We start from the raw sequence: 12,665 nt of genomic DNA, 5'->3' as shown, positions 1-12,665 counted from the left end.
ACACAATCTTTGCCCATGTGACTGAGATACCGCATTTTCAAGCCTTTTGCAGCATTTAATTCTATTAAATGATGAACTCTTGACTCATTCAGTGTTTTTCCATTCCAGTTCAATCAGAAGTTTGTTTCTTTCTCACGTTCACTGTAACAAGCCTTTCTTGAATTTCTCTCTAGCAATTCTCTCTAGTAATTTTCCATCTACGCAACACTGAAAACTCTATCCAATCACGGGTTTCAGTCTTGCTTAAAATGTACTGTGGAATATCCAGGTTCTATACATTCCTATGCATTATGAATTGGCGCATTGCCGCAAAACTATTCCTTACAAAGCCAGCCTTAAGATTACTTTTTTTACTTACATTACTGCGTCTGTACAAGTGTAAACTGATTTACATATTCTTCAGCGTTTCTGTAGCATGAGCATCTTTGAGCCCAAAATGTTGCTCATCTTTACCATCTTCTCTTCAGAGCTTATAAAATGTCTATATTCTTCTGTCTCGTGCATCTTTTCCAGGTGCCTCATTTTCTACTCTGCATGACATCACCAATCTCTCTTTCACTCATTTTTCACACTTCCTCAGGGAATTTGTCCAAAAGGCTGTTATTTCTTTGTGAATGCATATATGGTTTTCTTGATGGGAACCTTGTTTCCATGATTTTTTGTGGTACAGGCATCCTTACTGGCACTGCATGTGTTGCAATTTCCAGCTCCCAACATATAGGCAGCATGAGGGTGGAGCTTTTGGTCGGGCTACTTGACTCCACCTCTACACTCCCCCCTCTGGGTGATTCACCGACCACTCTCTCATCATTCTTCATATCAAGACATCCTTGTCTAAAGAAATGCTTCTTTGGTACCCATATCTTTATGACTCCTTTCAGGCCTCCTGCTGTTTTCACATGTTCCTCAACACTCCAGGTCATAAGCATGCATTGTCCATCCGGACTACAGTAGATCCATCTCCCCACTTACTTCTTGTGGTTCTTAGGATGCAAGAACATCATTCCCTCATGCGTGTGGATGCTGGCCTTTACGTAGTCTTGGAGTTCTACATCTTTCAGCTCCTTTGGTTCGAATCCTGATTCAACATCAATCACAATCTTCATTCCTACTGCCTTCTTTGCAGTCTACTTGCATTGTGCGATTATTCTAATCACACCAAATCCAAACATGATCATCACCAACAGGGCTCCAAGCAACTTGAAAATGTTCACCATCCATTGTGGAACCCATGGGAAAATGTATCCAAACCAGCTGTCATCACCAATGTCTTCCACTTCGTCTTCCATCTTGCTGTGTAGGTTTGTCAGCATATTTATGGCCTCTGTCAAGGTACCATTCTCGTCATCATGAGAAGGTATGAATATGCAAGATGATTCTCCAATTTCGGCACAAACACTTCCATCCATAGCTGTGATCATGTCTAGGACGTACCTGTTCTAAAGAGCCATCAGTCTTATGGCTCTCAGCTCCTCTTTGATAGCATTGAAACATTGTATGGTGGTGTTGATCGTCTGCAAAAGCTCCCATCTGGTTATTTGTAACCATTTAGTATTTGCTTCTGTCTGGATCCCAGGCATGAAGATTATCATGAATATTGATGACATTTTGCTAAACAATCTGTGTTCATATGGTACACAATCAAAGGCTTCTATTGACTTAGCCGGAAAATAATTCTCCTTCTTCATCTGATTAAGGAGCTCAACAGATTTTTTTCTTCCTCAGGTGAGTGTCTGCTTTCGGAAATTCACCAATGTTCAAATCACTCTTCGGGATCACTAACACTGGAACATGAACCATCACTGTAGAACATAATCCTCCCCAATCTCTGGGCAGCTTCATGTGAGCTCTGGATCCACAGGCCCACTAGTGGTCCATTATGACTGCTGTCACATGCGCCATTCCTGGTACGTCAAAGATTTGTCCACATTTCTGATTTTCTCAAACTTTTCTCGTGCCATTGTTTCTGACGCATAGTTCTGCACTGGCCAAAAGCACTATCTGCAATGGACCTCCTTTATCTTCAACCCATGTCAGCATTTTTGCAAGCCTGGGCCATAAAGGTTTGCACAGCTGTTCTTCATTTTCTACAGCTGATTGATGTGATCCCTGTGCTTCATGTGCTTTGCATATAACCACACCTGCTTCCCATCCGTCTGGAGAAAGTACTGTTTTCCAAGTCTGCATCTGAACTCTTTCTTTGCATCTTCAAATCTCTTCATCAGTTGACAATTACGTTTTCTGTTGATTTCCTATCTGATTCCTCCTCCCTTCATACCAGTCTCTTCATATCTTATCACATGAGTTCTGGTGTATGCGCTTGCTCTTGTCTTTATGTCTTGCACATAGTCATCTTGATCAGATGCTGACTATTCTGTTACCCATATCAAAGACGCTGTTCCGCCCTGAAATTGACCATTCGTGAGGCAGAGTTTAAGGTGTTTCATGCAGTGGGCTGTTTGAACATCTATTTCAATAGCTATGACTATCATAGACTTCCCCACAGCATAAGGCAGGATTGCACATGCATAGCAATCCTCCTCAGAGGTCCTCTTTCCCAGCTCGTTCATGTGTTAATACAACATATTGTTCCCCTAATGTGATGTGCTCTTCTTTCCAAATAATTGTTCAATTCACAATCATCCTCCCTTGCACTTCTCTTAGTTCTCTGTTTCACTCTTGCAAATGAGCTCGCATAAGCAGATCATGAAATACATCTGTATACATTCTCCCTCTGCGGGAATGATAGGGACACTTGTCAGAGAAGTTGGTGCCCTTACATGAGCTACTGGAGTAGTGACAATTACATAAGGCCTTGGATTTCTCACAATGTCTAGTTCTGCCAAGGTAACTGGTGTAGGAAGAACCAAAGGAACTATTGCTATCTTTGGAGAAACAAAATAAACAACGTGAATTAGCAGGATCAGAAAAACAATGTTAAATTTAGAGCAGGCATATATTGTACACCAATGCATGAGGCTCCACAATCAACGTCTCTCCACTTGTTGTTGGCTCAGCTCACTTTCTGGACCTGCAATATGTTCTATGGAAAACATGTTTGCCTGTGATTTCTTTTTAAGGAAAGAAAAACTCTTTTTATTTAGGCAAACTTGTCAGATGCTCCGGCAGATGTTGAATCTGGTCAAAAATTTCAACAAGTAACTGGCTGATTGGTGGACGGTTTATAGGATCTCACATGAATACAAAAGTGTCAGTTTCTCACCAAACAAGATAAGGATAAACTTGAAGCAAATAATAAAAGATCATAGCAAGTAGTTTGTGGGCATCATAGTTAGACATGACCATCTGTACCTTCAGTAAGATGCTCATCTAACAGTCTTATCTGCTCCATTATTGCAGCTAATAAGCGTCTAATAACTGGGCTATTTTTAGGATCCTGGAGAAAAGCACGTATGTTAGTGCTCCTTCCAACAAGAATATGGTAAGTTCTGAGCATAAATATGAATACAGCAAGAAGTAGTCTGTGTGTATCAGCATCGGTAAGAACCATAGGTGCCTCCAAAAAGAAACTCAGTGAGGAATGAATCCAAGAACTACTTCCTCTTCCATTCGTCAAACATAAAGTCAAGATCTGGCTTGTTTTATTTTACTTTTTCACTCCTTAGTCCAATGTCAGCAAAGCCCTGTGTGACTCAAGAACAAATAGCTTTTTCACTTCTTGCTTAGCAGCTACAAAGAGTGTCTTGAGGGAGCCACAGTCCAATGCACTCTTTATCTCTCTACTGGACAGTCTCTGTGTCCTTCTTCTTCATCATTGATCTAGTCTGTACGTGCTGAACCTTTTCAACTTGACTTGTCTCCGAATGGGGTGGGGGTTATGCAGCCTCTCCGCGTAGACTTTTACATCACCTTGATTTATCCAAGCTTGTTGTCCTAAAACTTTGACTGCTGAAGGAGTAATGTCCTCTACTATTAAAGGGCCATTGAAACAAGACTTGTGCCACTTTCGTGTGAAGTTTCTGATCAGTATTTGATCTCCAGGAAAAAGTCTTAAGTACAGGTAATTCTTGAATTGTGGTTCCTGTATGGTCTTCATCAGTGTTCTTAGACCGACACCCCGCCCGCTTGACTTGATCTGAAATGACAGAGATACTATCATTCATACATGTTAAGTACACACTTAGCCACTTTATATAAGGCACAACAAGCCCCTTTTCAAACGTTCTCACACGGTCAGGGGATGACCCAAATATATTAATATGTAAAGGAGATCATTACACCATATAACATTTTTCTGATCTTGTGCACATGTGTTGGTGTGTACCCCACAATACTGGTACCTTCAGTCCTGAAAAAATAGACCCGGTACTTGTTGTTTCTGTTATAAAAAGTTTTTTTAGTTTTTAATCATTAATTCACAAGCATAAAAACACTTATAAAGGTGTTTGGTATGAGTCAGACCCAACCTCACACAGCATGGTTATAAAAAACATTACAAATCACAAATTACACATCCATATATCCACATACAAAGATAAAAAGAAATACAAAAAACAGACAATAAATGGATTTAACAATTTTCCAAAACCTGAGTGTAATGACTCAGGTGCAAAAAACTCCCGACATGTTTCAGTTCTTAGTTGCTCAGATGCATGAACTTTCTTCAGGGGAATATTTCAATTTCAAGGTTTCCACCATGCCATCCAAGGTCAAAATTATGGGTTCTCACACGCTTCCTAAACCAGGAAACAAACAAAGGGGGCAGTCACCACCCATATACATCAGTCAGGTTAGCTCAGAAACAAATTTCATAAACCAGTGCAATTTGTTTAATAAATCACAAAGCACTGATAAACTTAGGACATGATTGCACTCAACCTGTCCCCAATATCAAGCTACATACCTCTTCAATTGGTACCCGTAGCGCCAGTGTAACTACACCACAATTTGGCCGTTGACTCCAACAAGTCGAGTCTTAGTTACTCAATAGCTCCCTAGTAGCTGTAGGCCAACTTCAATGCTGCAAACCAGTCAAAATATACAATTCATCACATTGAGACCACAAAAGGTTTCTCCCTTTACCAGCAAACACCAATATGTCACCAAACAGCCCTTTAGCTGCACCAGAGTGTACCAACACCAGACCATGATAGTATCCCATGGCCAACATCACCACTATGTGACCAACACCCCCACTCACTTCCCCTAGGTGTGACAACGCCATACCCTTTTGAATTTGAGAAACCGTAAAAACCTGGCTAAAAACCTGTATGGAAAATGAAGCGGGATAACCTCTATGAAAGTAAACTTATCCGTACCGCTCTACTTATTTATTTATAAAAGTATTGATGGCCCCGGCACAGACCACTCATCAAATTATACCACATAGGACTAAATACCCAAAGAGGCATACCTGTAACACGCATAGCGAAAAAAGCTTCAGAATAGCCTTGTCTGCCGTACCAATGTAGAACGCACTGTGCTTTGATTAGTACAGCGGTACGGATAAATTTACTTTCATAGAGGTTATCCTGCTTCATTTTCCATACAGGTTTTTAGCCTTGGATACTTTAATACAGCGATTTTGATCCATGTCTAAGAAGAACTGGATATATAGTGACACGGTACACATTGGAAAAGGAGGTACGAAGTATTGTTTTTACCACTGTGGGGGTACCGCACTATATGCTAGAGCGACTCAGCTCCTGATTACCTGTAGCATATAACAGGTTAAGAGGTATAGTTACTTTTCCTGAAGTTTCCTATAACAGGTGCCTTTTTCAGTACTCTTATTACAATGTATCAGTACATGGTTGGATTGATTATAAGCAAATACGGGTAAGGACACCTGATTGATTTTGTTTCAGGATATTATAGGAGTCAGTTGACCAGTATGGATTTGTTACCACGATTTCAAAATAACGATTAATTTTTCGATTTTTTCTCTTTTGTTCTGTCTACTTATGTTTTGATCTTTTGAAATTAATATGCATCTTTGATGGGTTTTTTGCTTTTTCTACACCCTTGAATCCTCCCTTTCACCAATCCTTGTTTCTCTGTCTACTTGCTATACGCTTATTACTATGATATTTATTGTCTTAATGTGGCATGATGGAATAATGCAACGTTCAATATGACCTTACAACTGTTTGTACATTTATGTCATGTTTTCGTGTGAATTATATATTTTTTATTCCAATATCATGTTATTTACATATGGTGATTTGTTGTGGAATATATGTATCCCAGATTTGAAAAAGGTTCAGCAGAGCCGAAACATGGTATCATACATGGGCTTCTTTCTTAATGTGTGATTACGCAATATTATTAAATATACACACCTTTTGATGGCGCAGAGTCCTGCATTCTTTTCTTTTTCACACTATAAATATATATATATCTATATCTTTTCCAGTTTTAATTCAGTTTTATTCACTATTATGTGACCTTCTGACTCTTGTCAGGTCGTCTGGGGCCCAATCAACTGAGGGCAAGCTCCTCTCTTGTTCACGAGTGTGTGCGCCGCTTTCTGCTCTTTCGAGCCGTCAGATCAGCTGATCTGCAATCTTGCCACTTGTTAGCTCGGTGTCCGGGCTTATCACGTCCTCTGCGGCTTTCTGTTTATATTTATTATAATGTATTTTTATATATATGTAAGGATCACCGCCGGGCCCATGTTCCCTGATGCGCGGACGTATCGTACTGAGAAGCTCTGGCTCGTGTTTGCCTCCCCAAAGGAGGGGGTCGGAGAGCTACTTGCGAGCTGAGCTCCTCCTCCGCGAGGGTGGGGGCTGCTGTCTCTGTGGCTCTGAGCCAGGTGAGCCCCCGGATGTGCCAGCAAGGTGACAAGGGGCTTGCCTGCTTCCTTGCTGCTCTTTATTGAAAACAAACTGCCCCCGCTTCAACTGCGGAACACGCTGTGGGGCACTTCAGTTTATTATCTACAATGTTACTATGAATTACACAATGATGGTGCACTTCACTGCCGGCGAAGCACCCTTCAAGCCCAAGCCGTATGCTTCTCACATGCAAATCTGTGTTATATGACTATTCATCTACACTCCCAATGTGCACGTTATCTCTACTAACTATATTTATTATAATCCCATCTGCATAACATTCTAAAACATCTTCAAAACATGCTAAAATCACAGAGGTATGAAGGAAAGGTACTTATCTGCTGAAGAGTAGTAAAAGAAGAGGAGGAGTCCAGGGACAGGAAGTGTGTCATAGCTGGACTGGGTAACAAGGAACTGCTGGGACATTGGGACTTGTAGTTTCAAAGGAAGAAAAGTGCCAGGAAGATACTTTTCAATGTTATTGTGTGTGTTTTGTTGAAACTGCTGGAGAGTAAAATAAATGAAGTTGAAGCATAATGCTCGCCTCCAGTCTTGCCATAGAATGAACATTTTCCCCTCTCGTATACATGAGCGAGTTGCCCCAATGTCTACTAAAAAAAGAAAAGGATTTGCCTCCTATCGTGACATCAACCCTTGGTTCCTCTTGAACATTAGGCGCCATAGATAGTACTGAACACCCAATGAGCTGTCCTATTCCTGTACCTTTAAAAGGATTCCCGCCTCTGATAGTGACACTCCCTAGCCTAGGAGTTAACACCTGTCCCTGTTTGCACTTGGCTGTATCTGTATGGGTGCGTGCTGCAATTGCCCTTAAGACAGATTCAATAGTGCTTGCTGTGCTTGCAAAGCCTGCTGAGCTGCCCATACCTGTGTTTGATACACTGTCTGATATTGGGCAAACCTGTCCCTGCTTTGTGGGCTATATGCTGGAGGATAAGCTGCCACCCCCTCTTGAGAATTGCCCATTCAGTACATACCCTTGGCTCCCACATGTTCGTGCAATGTGACCTGTCATTCCACATGTCCAACACGCAGGAGGGAATATTCTAACCTGCCCATCCTGCGTGCCTTGATTACTGCCTTGGTTATTCTGAAAACCTCCTTAATTACTGTGGACTGTTCCCTGTTTAGTCTGAAGGTTTCCTCTTCTGCGGAAGCCTCCCCTGCCTCTCGGCATAAATCTGTTTCCTCCTTGATCAAACTGTTGTTGGCTATTCAGCTATGGCATACCTGATATTTGCTGTGATCCTGGCCCTTCTCTGCTAGTTAACATCACCCCTTCTATAGCATACTTCAACACCTTCTACTGTACTAACTTAGTCTCCTCGAGCTTCCTAACAATCCTCTTACTTTTGATTATTCTCTTGCGACAATCAACAATGATGCACGAAGGTCAACTGTATTTCTGCCCATGGTTTTGCCTCCATGCCCACCAGCTTCTTGAGCTGTCTCTGTACTTGGTCTGGCAACCCCTGACATAAAATATGATAGAATACAGGTATAGATTTTCCCCACGGCTCTCGAGTTTCTAAAGACCACTGCTCTTGAACATTTTGAATTTAAGCAAATGGATCTTCCCCTTCCTGCATCTTAGGTGCCATTATAGCTCCCATGTCAGATGTATCAGGCTATTGTACTTGGAGCGCTTTCCAGACTGCCGCTCCACAATTATTGAATGGTGCGCCATCATGCGCTGTGTTCTGTGCTGTGACACTTGTGTATCCTGCTCTCGTCTAAATGTCATCAGCCCTCTAACCAAGGATAGCTGCTAGAAGACCCTTAATGTCCCCTATAGCTAACGTGTTTCCTCCTGTCATTTTTTATAATTCATAGATCTATTTTCCTGCACGTAAAGTTAAACTCAGGACTTTGCACCTTAAATTATCCTTGTCCATTTGGGGCTACGGAATGTACTGCAGTCTGGCCCCTCCTTTTTCTAACAAGGGAAATTGCCAATCCCAAAATCGCAATCGGTTTCCATTGTCTGCCTATCCATAGTAGGGACAATGGCTCCTGACCGCTGTCTTCTTGGCAATGACCTTCATCTATTTACGTATGGTGGCGAGTCCCCTCTTACACTATGGAATTGCCCTTTAGGTCGACCTGGTTGCACCACAAACTCTGGCGTCGTTGGTTTAGGTAGGTCCAGATATGTCCATCTAACGTCTTTATCTGTCGGAAAACATCCCTCGGAATCACATGCACCAGCTCCCTGTTCCTCAGGGAAGGTTTCCCTTTCTTCGTCTTACATGTCCTGTCCCCAGCTTGCGTGGCTATTCTCCTTCTCGTCTCTGTTTAGAGTCAGCCCATCTAAAGACAATGATCTGTGTTCAAAACTAAATAAGCTTCCCTCCTTACCTCGTGACTGGAAAATCTCAATCATATTTCCCTTTAATTTGTTACTCACCTTTTGTCCTCATCTCTCGATAAACTTTGTCAATTTTTTCTCCTATATCCCCTATCTAGAAATCCTCCTCTAGATTTACTCTGGAGGGCCCTGGCATCAGTTCTTGTGATGGGAAGAACTCCTCTATGTCCTCATATGCTACTACTGGATTTGGTTCCCTTAGCTCTTTTTCAATGTGATAATTTCTTAGCTCTTTTTCAATACGATCAATGTCGCATGCTCTCTGTCTTCTCTTACGCTTCATCTCTTTATTAAATACCTTTCAGTTCTTTGCTGCTTCTTTAACCCTCTCTTCCTCCTGTCTTTTTGCATCTCTCTTCTCATTTGCCCTACGCACCTCATCTTCTCTTCGTCTTTGAATTCTCTTCTCTCTCAATATCTGTGCTTCCTCTTCTTCTCTCTTGTTTTCTATCCCGTCTCGTTCTTCAATTGCTCTCTGTCTATTATCATATTTTCTTTGTTGTTCTGATCTTTCCTCTTTTCGTAACTGTTCTTCTTGATACAGTTGCTCTCGTCTTAATCTACTTTTCTTTTTAGCCTTGACCTCTTTCAATCGTTTCTCTTGTTCCCTGTCTTTTTTATCTTGCTTGTATTGATCTTCCCCTTGCTGTACTTCCTCAATGCTCTTCCCATCAGGTTTGAGCAATATCTGACCACCCATCCATTTGTTCTTTATGAGCGCTATCTCAACAGCTTTGTGCTTTTCCCCTTTCCATCTCTTAATTTCCCCATCTGTATCTAGAGTCAAAGTCGGTTGTTCACTTCTCTCTTCGTCATGTGGGACTTTAGAGATCACCTCCCTTTCTGGAGTTTTTTCTGGACTTTTGTCACTGCTATACGCAGGCGGCTCATGCGTCAGATTACCATATCCTGTCGCTGCCTTAAGATCTCTTAATGGATATACTCCTTCATCTTTCATACTATCATCTTTTTTCTCAGGCACGGTGGTGGGGGCAGAAGGCTCCACACCCCCCTCTTTACACTGGTTAAGCATCCAGTCTTCAGGGGGCAGGTCTTCCCATTCCTCCTAATACATCTTCCAAAGTTCTAGGATATCTAACCTTTTTTGTAACTTCTTACCCATGTACTCTGCGTGCAGGTATGTGGTCATGTGTTGCAAAACTGCTTTTGCCAGTGGTCCCCCTTGTGGCCATGGCATGAACATTTTATCTGCTGTGCCCTTAACCCATTCTGCACTATATTGTTTAAGCTTGGGTGCGTGTTTTGGCAGCAGTTTGCACAGGTGCATAAGCGGAGTAACATCCTCCATCATGACTAGTCACACTTGACTGTCAATACTTACCGTCGTTTTACACAGGAAATACTTTTTTAGACAAATAACACAATATGAGTGTGCACCAATTGTCGCAGCTCCAATCCACTATGTCTTACTTTATTTTAGTCTACCTCTTTTTAGTCAATACCTTCATCAACTAAATAAATAAATAATATTTTCTCAGACTTTTACCAAACTCTCTAGCTTGTCACTCTTCGACATTTCATCATTTCTTTATCACATATAAGATATATATATATATATATATATATATATACAATTATACAAACAGACAGACAGACTGGCTGGCCTGCCCACATATACTTCCGCCAATGCTCTTCATGGCTTCTCTAACTTCTAATAAATGACTCTGATCGGAATGTGAGTCCTCTTCAACAGATCTCTCTGTTTGTCTCCTATGTATCTGTTATGGATTTTAAAGCAACTCCTTCTAGAAGTCCTTGACGTAGGTTTCCGGGCTTATCTTTAATGGTTCGCTCCTCGTCCACAACCAAATACTTCTACTCAATGCTCTTCATCATTGACTCAAATACCCAACCAACCCTCTGTTACTTATTCCCCATTATCACTTTCTCCGTTTAATACACAGTTATGCTTTTTCCAACTCTGTCAATCTACTCACCATTCGCTTTTCAGCTTCTGACCCTCGGGATCATCTCCTCCTCAACCAGCCACTTCAACCTTCGGTCTGCTAAGCTGTCCATAGAAACTGGGAGGGGAATTCTGTGAAAGAGGGACCCGTCCCACCTATCTTTTAGTGACTTGCAAGTTTTTACTACTGCCCGCTATATACAGGGAGCTTCACTTTCCTCCAGCTAAATGGCGGAGGACATCCGATATTTCAGAGACCCTCAAAAGCCTACTGGGTCGACAGACCTTGAACCATCCTTTGCTACCACATGAACCCATAGGCCTAGGGCCCTTTAAGACGAGGTAGCAATACTGTGAGATGGATGGGATGCAGAAGTTACTCAAACATCAATAATCAAACCAACTCAGGAAGTTGGCAAACCGATGCCGTTTAATTTGTAATTATCTAAAACAGGGAGTTACAACAGACATCATCCGATGTTCGCTCGAGTTCTCTCAGAGCATTTAATAAAAAACACAAACTTTTATAGTAAAAACTTATCATAAGTGACGTCACACCAGGGGAGTTGCTAGGTCTGGAAAAGACCCGGGGTTACGCTGATGTCGGAACTGTTGGGACTGGGGGCTAGCTAGTCTTTTGGCTGTAGCTCCTGAGATTCTATCCGGGGCTACAACCAAAAGATCAGGGGCTATAGCCCCCTTAGCCCCCCTCCTAGCAACGCCCCTGCGTCACACTATATGGCAAACTACAAAAACCTATTTGGGGATGTGATAGGATTACAGGGACCATCTAGGTATACGTTTCATACTAACAGGGGAAGTGATTGGGTTATCTCCTGCCAGGTGAGGAGCTAAGCCCAACCTAAGTGCAAATCATCTGTCGTGTCATACTAATACTCGACACTCCATTGGTTATACAATCTATAGGGCTCTCTGATACATGGCCCTCTACCATTAGTTTGGCACCTTTGCACCCCTCTGGAATATTCCACACGGGCCACCATTACATGTGTATAGACGGTCGGCGTGATCATGCCTCGCCTTTCAATTAGCCTCACATCTAATATCACTCTTGCAGTCTGTCAGTCAGTTAGGTTTTGAACTTGGCCTTGTAGAGGCTCTCTGCACCTGAGAAATAAAGGGAGTTGGTTTTGGTGTAGCTCGACCCAAAATCTATTTTGATCTGACCATGTGATTGGGAGTCTGCATTTTCAAGCCTTTTGCAGCATTTAATTATTTTTTTTATTTTAATGATTTTTATTGTTCTAGATGTTAAAAATTATGCATGTGTTAGCAAGTTACAGACTTTGAGTGAAACAGGTAACCATAAAGGATTAACAGAGTATATGATCTTGAAAAACTAGATTATGATTTCTATATAACACATTCATTGGTTAAATTAACTAATTGTACCAATTTAAACAAGAGTAGACTTGAAGTTGTAGATATTACTAATTACACATGACTAGTTATAAAACAAGTCTGTAAAGAGTAACTAATATGGAGAGAAGAATAGAAATATGGGGAGATGTACTAGGAGACAAACAGG

At 41.6% G+C, this 12,665-nt stretch overlaps 1 protein-coding gene across 4 annotated transcripts in view; it reads left to right on the top strand.

The window, feature by feature from the left end:
- Positions 1-12,665, top strand: part of LIN7A (lin-7 homolog A, crumbs cell polarity complex component) — a 1,061,287-nt gene that overhangs the window by 602,962 nt on the left and 445,660 nt on the right. The window lies entirely within an intron of this gene.

Source organism: Ambystoma mexicanum, chromosome 12 (assembly GCF_040938575.1).
Source record: "Ambystoma mexicanum isolate Mex_15411 chromosome 12, UKY_AmexF1_1, whole genome shotgun sequence".
NCBI classification, from domain to species: Eukaryota; Metazoa; Chordata; class Amphibia; order Caudata; family Ambystomatidae; genus Ambystoma; species Ambystoma mexicanum.
This window is presented reverse-complemented; position numbering and strand designations above follow the sequence as displayed.